General features: G+C 41.5%; 1 protein-coding gene and 1 long non-coding RNA gene across 6 annotated transcripts in view; one reads left to right on the top strand and one right to left on the bottom strand.

The window, feature by feature from the left end:
- LOC120570850 overlaps positions 1-13,056 on the top strand; it is a 44,425-nt gene extending 31,369 nt beyond the window's left edge. The window contains exons 3-5 of one of the 2 annotated variants that reach the window (XR_005641146.1): positions 2,157-2,322; positions 2,462-2,575; positions 11,862-13,056. This is a non-coding gene — a long non-coding RNA (uncharacterized LOC120570850). The remainder of the gene's footprint in view (positions 1-2,156; positions 2,323-2,461; positions 2,576-11,861) is intronic. The other variant, XR_005641145.1, reaches the window with a different exon arrangement.
- The window catches only part of LOC120570848 (protein FAM131B-like), a 64,317-nt gene that overhangs the window by 40,416 nt on the left and 10,358 nt on the right, over positions 1-13,543 (bottom strand). The window lies entirely within an intron of this gene.

Consider the following 13,543-nt stretch of genomic DNA (forward strand, 5'->3'; position numbering starts at 1 on the left):
AAATACCGTTTACATGATATATAAGAGAAAGGGCAAAAGATTGTTGCATTTGAGAGTGTTTGCTTACTAAATGACTTCATCACACAACTTGTTTTCAAGGTTGTTAATTTTTCAATGATTGTCTCAGCGCTGTTTGAGCACATTGTTCAACACAGACCCGATCGTTTTGGTGAACATAAATGTCCTTGCTGTCATTTGGGTACAAAATAAACTAGTCCAGCTTTAACTTTGCAGGTTATTTAAGATCTAAGAGAGAGCAAGAAATAAAAAAAAAACAAGAGAATGGTGAACCAGCACCAGCAGAGGAGGGGAAAATTTGGATTTGTGCCAGAAAATGCTTCACATTTGAAGTACTGCCTTGATTTAACTGCTCCATAAGGACTAATACAGCTGCATTACTGCACCGCTGGGACACAGGTGGGAGAGGGAGTGAGGGATGAAGCACAGGCAAGGACTGTAATGAAGATGGAAGGAATGAGAATGAGAAATTAGGGAGAGAAGATAACTTGATTGTCTAGCTGGGAGTTTAAATTCAGCGTTATGTATTCCAGGAAGAGGAGGGGTGGACGTCAGAGAGGGGAAAAGGTAAAAGGAACATAAAGGTGATCAGCAGGGCGGAAAAGAGGAAGCTGCCACGAACAAGCCATTTCCACGACACGCTGCACAACACATGGCCGCAGATTCACACACACGCACATAGAACCAGACTCACACGCACACGGACGCAGAATCACACACACACACACATACATACACAAGTGAGGGACAATAGGTCCTGACAACTCTCTCTAGCAGGCCCTCGCCTGTCTGCTGCCATCACTCTGGGCAGTGTGTGCGTGTGTGTGCGTGCGTGTGTGTGTGTGTGTGTGTGTGCGTGAGGTGACACGACACATGGCCTGTGACAGTGATCTGAAGTGAAGTCGGGAGTCTGACTCACCTCCGCTTCAGCGGACGCTCTGCGCCGACACCAAACACTAAGGGAGTCCTGCTCACTATGGCTTGTCGGGGTAATACCTTCATCCATCCATCCGTTCATTCTTTTGTCTGACTGTGTGTGTGTGTGTGTGTGTGTGTGTGTAGCATTTAAGACATCTTGGGCTACCCCATATTCCCTCAAGCTTCTGGAGGTTTCTGTTTTGGTACTTGATGTCCTTAATTATCCCCCCAAAAAAAACACAATGTTTCTCAATCTGTTATATTTACAGATATATAGATATATTTGAAAATATTTATTTCACTTTTATTTTACTTTACTTTTATTTATTTTTTAACCTGGGTATATAGTTTCAACTTAGTTTTCGTTAACTAGAACTATTTTTCCCTGCTTAATTTCGTATTAGTTTAGTGTACTATAATTCTACTACTTCACTTGAACTAGAAGACCTTTTCGATTTACAGCTACACCTTCACACTGACAGAAGCCTTGATGGTACAATTCGCAGACTGATCTCATGAAGTGGCGTGCGTATGACACGCCAATTCGTATGCCATTTTTGGCGTGTTATCAAGACGCATACTCGCTTTTTAGCGTGTTTATCAACGCCGTTTGGCCTCCATTGACTAACGTTACCTTGCGATTGTGTGCGTGTATTGACGCCGTAGCGAGTAGTATGAAAGGGTGAAAATCCGCGTTGGGAGGTTGGTGGTGGATGGGTCAAACGCAGGACTTTGACCCAGGATGTCGTGGATCGTGTCCCGCGTGTCACGTTTCCTAAACCCAACCGTAGCTTACTTCTTTTACTAAACCCAACCCCTCCGCTGTATACGGCGCTCAAAATGCGCACAGATAACACGCCACTTGGCTTAAGAAAGTGGGGGCGTGTCTGTTTACGCGAAATCATGATGTCATGTTGCAATTGGAGACTTATTTCGGCGGGTTGTGTGCTGATTCCGGGTCAGACGAGGTCAGCGCTGTGCCGGAGCTCTCGCCGCTCTGATCATGTTGCTTAGTGTGAGATTCTCAGCAGTGCAGTCAGAGCGAGTTAACACACCAATACTAAGCTGTGCTTGTGTGTGTTTGTGTGGTTTCCAATTCAACCTCCTGTATTTTGATTTGATCTTTTACAGTCTAAGTGTGGGGTCCTGTGAAGACATTTCCACACCCGGGGGAGAAAATGCAGTTTTAGTAAATTTGTCTTCATAAATTTATGTTTCAGCTTGCTGTTCTGCTTTCCTCAAGGCATACTGTAATTCCAACATGACAATGGATGGGAGCAAATCTCTGCAGCCAGGCTCCAAACTCCGGTGGAAAGTGGGAAACTAGAAGAGTGGAGGCTGTTAAAGCTCGAGATGCACCGATCAATCGGCCAATTCCAGTCACAGGTGTCTGCGTAGTACTGGAAATGGATTATATGCTGCAGTCTGGGCACTTTTATTTTTATTATTATTAAATAAGATGAATAGATTTTTTTGTTGTGAAACTGTTGGATATTGAACAGTTTTTTTTCTCTCTGCCCTTCAGGTCAGAGATGCTCATGGCCACCTATCAATCAAAAATATTGACCAGATGCCTCACTCCGTGTATCCATCACCCTCTGGCTTGGCTGGCTAGATCACACAATCCATCTACAAAAGTGTATGTATGTTTTTCTTCACACAAACACACACACACTACTTCAGTCAATACTTTGGAGTTGGGGAGGGAGGAGGGTTGTCCTGTGTTAGGTGATACCTCAAACACAATCGACAGAGAAGAAAAAGCACAATGAAGTGGTACATTGTTTAACTAGAAGGCAGCTTAACCCTTGTGCGGTCTGTGCAGTCCTTGAAAAAAAAAACATTTTTCCCATATTTTCTGATATAAAACAAAAATTGAAAATCGGTCAATGTGACCCTCCGTCAACACAAGGAGAATAACTGTTAGAGAATATTACAGCTGTGTAGAGAAGATGGAGTGTATTTTTTTTTAAAGTTTTATTTACTCATTATCTCTCATTCATGGCCAATACGTCGTGTTGTTGTAGCGCCGCCTAAAAGTGCATTTCTAAAAATAAAGCCTCCTTTTTCATTTGTATAAAACAACGCAGACCAGTTGAGCGGGAACTATTGAGCTGTGTGCAGTTTACTGACGCCACCTTACAGAACTTTTGAGTACTGAAATTCAAGCCGTTACCTCTTGAGTACCATTTAGAAAAATGTGAAAATGCCCGGTGCAGCTTTTAGTTACTTTCCAAGCAGCTTGTCACATCCCTCCTAAGGATTCATGGGGCACGGCCGCTTCAGGCTTCCATGTTGAGAAGCTGGAGCAGGGATGTGGGCACAGAGACATTGTGATGTTAATTTAGAGGGGAAATGAGGAGACGAGACACAAAAAAAGAAGAGCCTGAAGGAAGCATCGCCTTCTTTTTCCATTACTGGCCTAATCGATTTTGGCTAAAAATAAAAACGGCAGGACTCCGCTCTGATCGTGTTGCATTCACGTATGACCGCACGGGCGCAAGTGTCACATCCGATGCATTATCCAGCCTGTGTTTATTTATGTGGAAATGGAGCTGCTGTCTGCCAGACTGTGAGTCTGTTCTTTACTCTCTGTCGCTGTTTCCAAACTGAAACACAGAAGCCAAAACGAGACTACACTTGCCGACTGATGGATCAGATTACATCTCAGATGGCACAAACATTGACAAACAAACGCCTGCGTAATGTATAGATTTCATTATACAGTATCCTATATTGATGTTTGATGACAGTAAATCTGCACAGCTGATTGTCACGAGGCAAGCTTTGGAAGAACAACGTAATAGTTTTCATATTTTCGTGTCATTTAATCTTTTTGTCTAATTCAGCACGTTCAGCACTATGAGCATGTAAATTGTGGGTGAGCAGCTAACCTCAGTAGTAATATTACTGCTCATTGAGCCATCCGATGCTGTATAACGGCCGTTCTGAAGCAGGAAATCTGTTAATTAAGAGCTTTGGGGTTGAAATGTGAACAAAATATTCATGATTTCCACTCAGAGTTGACTAAATCCTTTACTTCTTTCTTATTTTCACAGCTTTTCTTTTTAAAGTGCTTGCGGTAAAATAGGAAAAAGTAATATTGTTTAAATGATTTCAAACTTTACGCAACCGATGATGAGCATCTTAGGGCTCTTTCACACCTATAGTTCAGCAGACTCGGTGCGATTCGAGGGTGAAGTTGCAACATTGTTACATTTGTAATTTGGTTCGGTTAGCGTTCACGCTGCACTTTGCCAAACACGCCAAAGATTGTAAAAACAAATGTCGCGCTGTTGAAACGGTTCGCTGGTTTATTGGACAGAATATCTGAGTGGAACTCGCCGACACTTCTGGTCTCAGAAACAACGTCTTGGGTTTTCTGGTTCTGCTTTAGTGTTTCTAATATTCAAGAAGAAGGCGAACAATATGAGCAGCTGACAGACAGCGAGTGAAGGAGAGAGAGAGAGAGAGAGAGAAGATGATGTGTTGAAGATGACGTCATATTAGGTTATGGATCTAAAAGTTATCATCCCTTAAATCATATATAAGTCCGCGAATTTTGTGCAAGATTGAAATTGCAGGCTAGTAAAGTCACTGTCTTTGGTTCACTTCCTGTATTTGGTCGGATCACGTTCTCATTTGAAGTGAGCCAAACTCCAGTTCACTCGGAAGCCAACCGAGACCCTCGTTTTCAAGCGGACCAGAGTTTGGTTGTTTTGGTACTCGCACCAGAGTTCGTATGAGCTTTCACACCGCCCCAAAAGAACTGGGCTATCCAACGAAATGCTCCGGAATCGGTTCAAACGAACCAAACAGCTCATGTGTCATAATATTTTAGAAGAAGGCGAACAATATGAGCAGCTGACACACAGCGAGTGAAGGAGCGCGAGAGAGAGAGAGAGAGAGAGAGATGATGATGTGTTGTCCCACGGACGATCAACAACGTATGGTCATATTAGGTTATGGATCTGACAGTTGTCATCCTTTAAATCATATATAAGTCTGTATTGTGCAAGGTGGAAATGCCGGCTAGTAAATGCACAGTTTTAGGTTCACTTCCTATATTTTTTTGCTCGGATTGAGTTCTCACCTAAAGTTATCAAACACTAGATCGCTTGGAAGCGAACCAAGACCCCCGTTTTCAAGCGGACCAGAGTTCAAATGAGTTTGGTTAAAATGGACCAAACAGCTCAGGTGTGAAAGCAACCTTATATTTGTCCCCATTAGACTGAAACGGCTGGCTGACTGATCAACATGTGGAGCTATTTCAGAACATAACATGTTAGACGTCACTGCACTAGGTCCAAATCATAAATATCAGGCTACAGTAAGAAGATTTCCTCTCTCTGCTATAAACTAATTTACTTGTGAACTAGACAGACAAGAACAAACAGCCAGTGTACTGAATGAACAGACGTCAGCTGTAAGGTAGTCTGGATTGACGACGGTTCATTAACCGGATAGTTTCATCACGGCTGGAAGTTCTGCCGGATGTCCCTCACTTTCCTCCACTTTCCTCTTTCTTTGTGTTTACTTTAACATGCTCATGTTATGGTTTTTGGCTTTTTCCCTTTCCTTTATTGTGTTATATATGTTTTTTGTGCACGTTATAGGTTTACAAAGTGAAAAAGCCCAAAGTCCACCCCAAAGGGACTTACCATCTCCAACAGAAAACACTGTTCACCAACTGCTCCAAACAGCTCTATTGTAGTCCAGCCTTTACTTCAGAGACCAACGTGGGTCACTTTGTAACACACATTATAATGCTCGCCTAGCTGCTAGCTTGGCACACCCTCATACTCCAACATGATATCATGACTTTGCGTAAACATACATGCCACTTTGTAAAGCGTCAATTCACACGCAAACACAAGGTAATGTAAGTCAATCGAGGCCAAACGGCGTTGATAAACACGCTGAAAAGCGAGCGTGCGTCTTCATAACACGCCAATAACGGCATACCAATTGGCGTGTCATACATACGCCACTTCATGAGATCAGTCTGCATACTCTGCTTCTGTCTGGCTTGTAGTCCTTACCTAGGTACTGCGCATGTGATGCCTCACTCTGTAGCTAAAACAGAGAGCTCAACACACAGGGTGAAAAGAGGAGCTGCACTACAACTAAAATGTAGTGCTTTTTGAAAATTAAACCATGTAAACCTATTCTGATATAACCTCTAATTACAATTATGAACCTAAAAAAGAGCATAATGTAAGCACTTTAAACTCAGATCGCATCCAGCAACATTAACCGGAACCTCTGAGCAACATAACACGCCGAAAATGTTACCTAAAGTTTGAAAAAAATGTGGATCGTGCAACAAGGTAGGCCTGCTTGGTTCTTTCAGGGAATGATTGTAATAATTTACAAAGAACATGTTTACGGCATTTCCTCTCTACCTGGGACGTTTTGGGACCGATTGTTGGGATTGCTGTGGACGTAGTACACACGGCGATACACTGGTAAGAGCAAATGAGGTTTAACCATGTATCAGCTAAGTTAAATAGCTCACATTACTGTATTGTGTGAACAGTTAACTTCATTTAATATTGTATGTGGCGTTTTGTTTTGTTTTTTGCGCGGTGCAAATGTTCCAACAAAACAAGTTCCTTCCCGAGATTTTACATAGCCACTGTCGCTGGGTCTGGAGTTTAGCGCCGCCCAAGAAGATTGTGATTGGTTTAAAGAAATGCAAACAAACCAGAGCGTTTCTTTCTCCTATCCAGGAGTGTATTCTCCTGTTGCCAGACCTTCCTCCGCAGCACTGTGGAGACAGGGCTGGCAGTGTGAGACTATAATACTGTAAGGCAGCTGGAAATGTACAAACTGATCATGGGTGTTGAGTCACAGCCTCCAACCAACTCTCACACTGTCTCACGCTGAATACGAGAGAACCTAAAAGCCACTTTTAATGAAAAATGTAGTTATGTGTTATATAGGCCTCCTGCGCACACAATGTGCGCCAGGATTATCTCCACATTTCAGCACCAATATTGGTCTGTAAACATTACAGAGAAAGCAAAACTTCACAATCAGTTGTATTGGCCAATTGTGCTTTTGCATAAAGGGAATGTGACTCCAGTTTCTAGTACTTTCATATATCACTCAAAAACAGAAAATATTGGGCAATAAATAATAATAATAATACTATGATTAGGTGAGAGAAGACTGTCGGTCTCTGGTACTGGGCTAAAAGTCTGTCTTTTCACAACTTGTACATTAAATTCTTCACTGTCAGTCTCTGGACTGGGACAAAGGACTGACTATAGTAGTACTAAAGGGAGAAACACAATTGCTAAAAACACAATTAGTTAATCACGAAACACCTTCCATGTATGTTAAGTCAATTTCAGTGCCTCAGTTTGAACCGTCCTGGGGCCTGTTTCACAAAAGCAGAATATATAAATCCAGGATAACTGATAAAGCGAGGCTTGACCTAGTCTAATCTGTGCATCCTGGCTTGGTGCGTTTCACGAAGGCCAAGCCAGGCTGAGGAGGAGCGACTAGGTCGAGCCAGGCTGAAGTAATTCTGATAGATGCGCGTCCACGGCTTTCCTCAAAAGACCGCAAGGTCGATCACAGATTTACTGATGCCAACATGGAGAATATGCATTGTACATACTTTATACAGAGTGAGCAGCAGCTTCTTGTGGAAGTATGACGACGTGAAACACATTATTTGTTTAAAAAGAAAAGAAACACGGCCGCTGTAATGAAACCGCGAGAGAAAGCGAGGCAGATGATCACGGACCGACTGAATGCGTAATTGTAGCCTAAATATATACATTAACTGACCACTGCTCTGAATTGAAGCCGTCATAATCATTCCATTCAAGGATTAGGCTACTAATCATTTTCACAAATTAACAGTTGTACTCTTTGCCTTAAAAGTAAGCAGAAGATAATGTTACTCAGGAAATTTACAATGAAGATCAATTTTCTACAACGCTAGAATATGATGCGTAAATATCTCTTTCTCTCTGTTCCTCCCTCTCTCTCATGGGCTAAAATATAAGTTTCCTAAGTCATATTAACTTCCACTGCTCGCTTTTAATGCAAAGTGTACAACTGTTCGTTTTTGCAAATGACAGTGACTCATTGAATGGTTTCAGTTAAGAGCAGTATTTCATAAATGTATATTTTTAGACTATCATTCAGTCGGTCCGCTATTATCTGCCACGCTTTTTCTCGCGTTTAATTTTTTTATTTTTTATAGAGGCCAAGTTTCCTTCTCTACATATTATATCCCTTGCTCCCTGTATATATGGACAAAGAAAATAAAGACACTGAAGAAATTAGACTCTAAAATCTAGAAACTATGAAGATAATTATGTGATAAATTCCATGCACACTGTAAACATGAATGAAACAGAGTATATTTATCAGTTATTTCTCCCCAAATATAAGGTCAAAAACCATTGAGGTGTCCTCTCCCTGTTGTTCCATGAATGTACAGTAGCCTACATCACTAGATAGTTACTGGTCCAGTGAACTAAGACTATCATTTGGGAGGATTGTACAATTAGGATATGTTCTTAAAATTGTACAATCCTCCCAAATTATATTCCCAGTTTACTGGACAACATAAATTGTGTGCTAAGAATGCCAAATACAATGTACATGGAAGTGGAACAAACATGATCCTTATTGTTAAAGAATAAAAAAAAAATTAATCAACTGAAATAATTCAAGGTGCATTGGTCAACTATAGAAATGCACAGCATTGTATGTATTGCCCTTAGTAACAGACTTCATTTAAAACACGTGAAATGTTATCAGCCTTTTCTAATTATCTCAACAACTGCCATAATATATTCATCAAACTTCTAACAACAATATGAACAGCAGTCTTCATACAGCAATATAACAGTAACAATGACTGTCACATGAATAATTATAAATAAAAAAATAATTGTCACAACTTTAAATAATAACAGTACTTAAATAAACTGCAATATGCACCTGTTGTATTTTAATCCAGGCTGAAAATAACAATAGGGTAAAACCACTGCTGGGTGATCAGAAAAGGTTCCAGGATTAAAGGGGTGATAGAATGCAAAACCGATTTTACCCTGTCATAGTTGAATAACGACAGTTCGGTGGGTAAATAGGACATACATAGAAGCTCGAAGTCCCATTGACACCCCTTTACTATGAAAATCTCATATTTTGAAAGTGCCGCTGAAAACGGGCGAATCCCAACAAAGCTGGAAGTTGACGTCAACCTCCCAAAAACCGGAAGCTTTGTCAGCCCATGGGTGTATTAAGAGAACGGTCACGCCCCAACATTTACATAGGCTACACAACTGACCTGAGATCAGGTAGTCTTCCGAATCTAGGTCGCGCAGATCTCTGCTATTCCATTACAAAATTCACTTCAGAAACTTTTTTATGCGAGAAATCAACTATGTAAGGCTCAAATATGGGCCACTTTACGAAAATGGATGGCTAATTGCAAATTTTGTCCGACTGTGTGTCGGAATTCAGCGCCCGGTGCTGCCTGTGTTGTTGCCTCGCCGACCTGCCTTCCTTCACACACCCGGCCTGCTATGAGGTACTTGGAGCTCCGCGACGACTGGCAGCCCACAGCACTCCATACCCACGCCAAAGTCACCGGTTTTGGATAATGGACTACTAAACGCGTGCTCTGACAGAGCTCCAGGACCTGCAGCTCCCCTCTTCCTGCTAGCTAAATGCCCGGTGTGTGTGAGTGAGAGCACGGTCAGCGAGCTTGTTACGCCAGCAATCTGTTACCACAGGTTTCAGTTAATCTTTTAATGTGTGTAATTATAATGTGTTGAGTTATTTAAACAAACGATTGGGGAAATAAACGCCGCTTGTCCCTGAGTCTCATTGATAGAGCCTGCGGCTGGATGTAGCTCTATCAATGATAGCTAGCTAGCCTCCTCTTAGAATTCCTCTGAAATTCACAAATATTCATTAACTTGAAATCGGACACCGTTGTTAGCTTTATACGACCTTTAGGGAGATGTTGTATAAGTGGCGTGACAAAATTCAAACTGTAAATATACACAAATTTTGCGGAAAATGTAGCTAACTATCCGTGATTTGTAGCTAGCTAGCTACACATAGCTAGGATTGAAGGGACAGTCATAGCTAACGAAACCCCCACTGTTCACAAAAATTCATTAACTTGAAATTGGACACCGTTGTTAGTTTATAAGACATTTAGGGAGATGTTGTATAAGTGGCGTGACGAAATTCAAACTGTAAATATAAACAAAATACGCTGAAAATGAAGCTAACTATCCGTGATTTGTAGCTAGCTACACATAGCTAGGATTGAAGGGACAGTCATAGCTAACGAAACCCCCACTGTTCACAAAAATTCATTAACTTGAAATCGGACACCGTTGTTAGCTTTAAGACCTTTAGAGATATGTTGTATAAGTGGCGTGAAAAAATTCAAACTGTAAATATAGCTACTCTAGTTATGCCGGCAGCTGACAGCCAGCCTAGATTAACTGGAACTGTTGTAAGAGATTGCTGGTGTAACAAGCTCGCTGACCGCGCTATCACTCTCACACACGGGCCATTTAGCTAGCAGGAAGAGGGGAGCTGCAGGCCGGGTTCTGTGGAGGAAGGTAGGCCGGGCAGTGAGGCAGCAACACAGGCAGCACCGGCAGCTGAACTCCGACACATAGTCTTACCAAATTTGCAATAAGCCATCAATTTTCGTAAAACGTCCCATATTTGAGCTTTATATAGTTGATTTCTCGCCTAAAAAAGTCTCAGAAGTGAATTTTAATAACGTAATAGCCCGACAAACAATGTATAACTTTGCAATGAGACCTGCTGTCGAGTCTCCCATGTGTTTCTATGTAGTTTGCTCAAACCAATCAGCACGTAGCTCATTCTGAATATTCATGAGCATACCATATTTGGAAGAAAAGCTCTTGTTCCAAATAGAGCCATATTCACAGGGTAGTTAAGGGCTTGATAAAATAGCATTCGGGCAGTTTTCAGCCCAACCAATGTTACATATCCCATTAGGAGACCTTAAGGAACAGTGTAAAATACCCTATATAATCATTCTATCACCCCTTTAAATAAATCCTGGCTGTTAGCCTGGTCAGGAGCAGGCTAGCTGTACAGAATAAATCTCCATGGTGATTTATGTGCCTTCGCTTTCGTGAAACCGAATCAAGGCTTAATTCATCCAGGATAACTGGGAAATCCCGGCTTAATCCCTTATCTTGGTTTTGTGAAACAGGCCCCAGGATGGATTCACACCCTCTCACATCTTTGAATTGATTTTAGCACAACAAGCTGTAAACAACAAGCTGTAAACACATCACTAACCATTTGGCTATTTACTCATCCCGATGAATGTAAGTCAAATATTCACTCTTCTTGTAGCTCTCTCTCTAGCTAACTCCTCTTTAGCTGCTAAATACTCCACTACACTTGGTTCACCAGCTAATGTAAAAATATTGATTAAAGCAGCTTTAAGTAGATACTTAGCTGTCTTAATCAAATATGCTTATGACTTTAATGCAGTTGAAATGATAAGATGTACAGTATTTAGTCGAAGCATATCATTTATGTTGAGTGTCTAGATTACCTGGACTGGATTTTGGCAACAGCAAAACACTCCACTATAAACTGTAGTGATAGGTAAATACATGAAGAGACTGTGAACCATCAAAATAAGCAAAGATTTATTTTCTTATGCTCTTAAGTGACAGTTGGTGCCAGAGAAATTCCCAACACCTCCAGTGTGAAGTGATAACACCTGCTATTAGGCACTCAGTGAGAACAACCAGTCCCGCTGCGCTTCACTGTATGACCTCATGCTTTTTTACAGAATGTATTATGGAGGTCTGTATCTCTTCTTTTTTTTAAAGCAGCAAAAGTATGTTTTGATGTTGAATGAAACCCTGTATTCTGTTCTGCAGTGTCCAACTCCAGCTGCACTTTGCTACATCAGCACAATTATTGTAAACAAAAAGAGCAGCAGTGTAGAAGAAGAAGACATCCGGCCTCAAACGACCTCCATGCTGCGCTGCTCGCTGTCAGCCACTGGCTCGGATTTGGAGGGAGATTTGTCGGAGTGAGAGCGGTTGCTGGAAGCTGTTCTTCCAGACAAAAAGGCTCAGGCTTTCAGAGTCTCTGATGAAGACAGATTGTGAAAGAAGTCACCCCCAACATGTTTATTCTCTCCAGAGGGGAGCAGCCTTTTCTGCATTATTTTTTATTTTAAATGACAGAGGTATTATCAATCATTTGACGGTGCTCCGCATGTAGATATTTGCTGCTAAAACCAAAAACACCTCAAACCACAAATCAACGCGCCCGTTTTTTTGCCTCGCAAATGTCATCTGCTTTTAGTTGTGTTGCTGGAAGCAGCTAGAAGTTAGAGCCATGCCCAAACATTTCTTCTGTGGTGAGTTTTGGCAATATGTCTAGTCCAGGGGTGTCAAACTCACTTTAGTTCATGGGCCACATAACACTAATTTGATCTCAAGTGGGCCAGACCTTTAAACCACTCCAGAAACTTTATCTGCCGCAGACTTTCTTGTCAGCTTGATGTTGGCAAACGCCAAGTTGCTTCTGCTACGACAGCGTTCTAAGGCCATTGTAGGAAAAACAATTATGTTAGGGGAGAGAGGGCTAATATTCCGAGAAAAAACTCAGAACTTCTAAGATTAAAGTCGTAAATTTACGGAAAAAGAACTCGGATATTCTCTGAGATTTAAGTGGTAAATTTAGAATTGGAATAAAAGACTTCTCTGCATTTTTTTTTACACTTTGCAAAGTCATGCAGTGGGCCTGATTGGACCCTTTGGCAGGCCCGTTCTGGCCCACGGGCCGTATGTTTGAAGCCCCTGGTCTAGTCGACAACGGTCTACTCTGAATAAAAAAAGAAGACAGAGAGGTGCTGTTGAAAGCTGCAGAAAAAGCTAGCAAGTGCAGTGAAGATTTTTATATACGAACATATCAAACTACTGTTTCCGAGGTCAACTGAATTCTAATTCTGGCATGTTGTTTTTGAAACTAAGGTTAATTCTGTTGCGGTCTCAGAAATGTCTTGTTATTCATTCACAGTAAAATATGCCTAAAGTTGGGTGAGTGTTCCTTAAAGGTCCAGTGTGTAACGTGTTTGGTTGTTCATTATCAAAATCTGTGTTGCCCGTTCACAAACTTGTCCTTTTTCATGAATATTTACCACCACCGTCAATTCCAAGTATTCCTTTTGGCTACATTTGCATTTGCATGAACTGGGGTAGACGCTCCATATTCATGCGCCATCTTGAAATACGTTAGCCGGTAAGGGACATACAGGACATACTGCTCTGCCTTTCACGTTTTCTCTGTCACATGATAAAATCACAGGTGCTGCTAATGCTGTTGATGGGTATCGTAGCTTCCCGGCCCCGGCAAGTTTGAAGAAGGAAACCTGGAGGACCACACGTACTCAAAATCCAAATTTCAGGAACAGGAGTCTTCTTCTTCTTCGCCCAGAAAAAGAAAAAGGATACTGAAAAGAGCAAGAGACCGGCTTTTTGAAGCGTGAAGGCTACCGTAGCTGTAATACGTACTTTGAACAGTGTGGTGCAAGAGAGTTGATTGCGATATA

This window comes from Perca fluviatilis, chromosome 13, assembly GCF_010015445.1.
Source record: "Perca fluviatilis chromosome 13, GENO_Pfluv_1.0, whole genome shotgun sequence".
Taxonomy (NCBI): domain Eukaryota; kingdom Metazoa; phylum Chordata; class Actinopteri; order Perciformes; family Percidae; genus Perca; species Perca fluviatilis.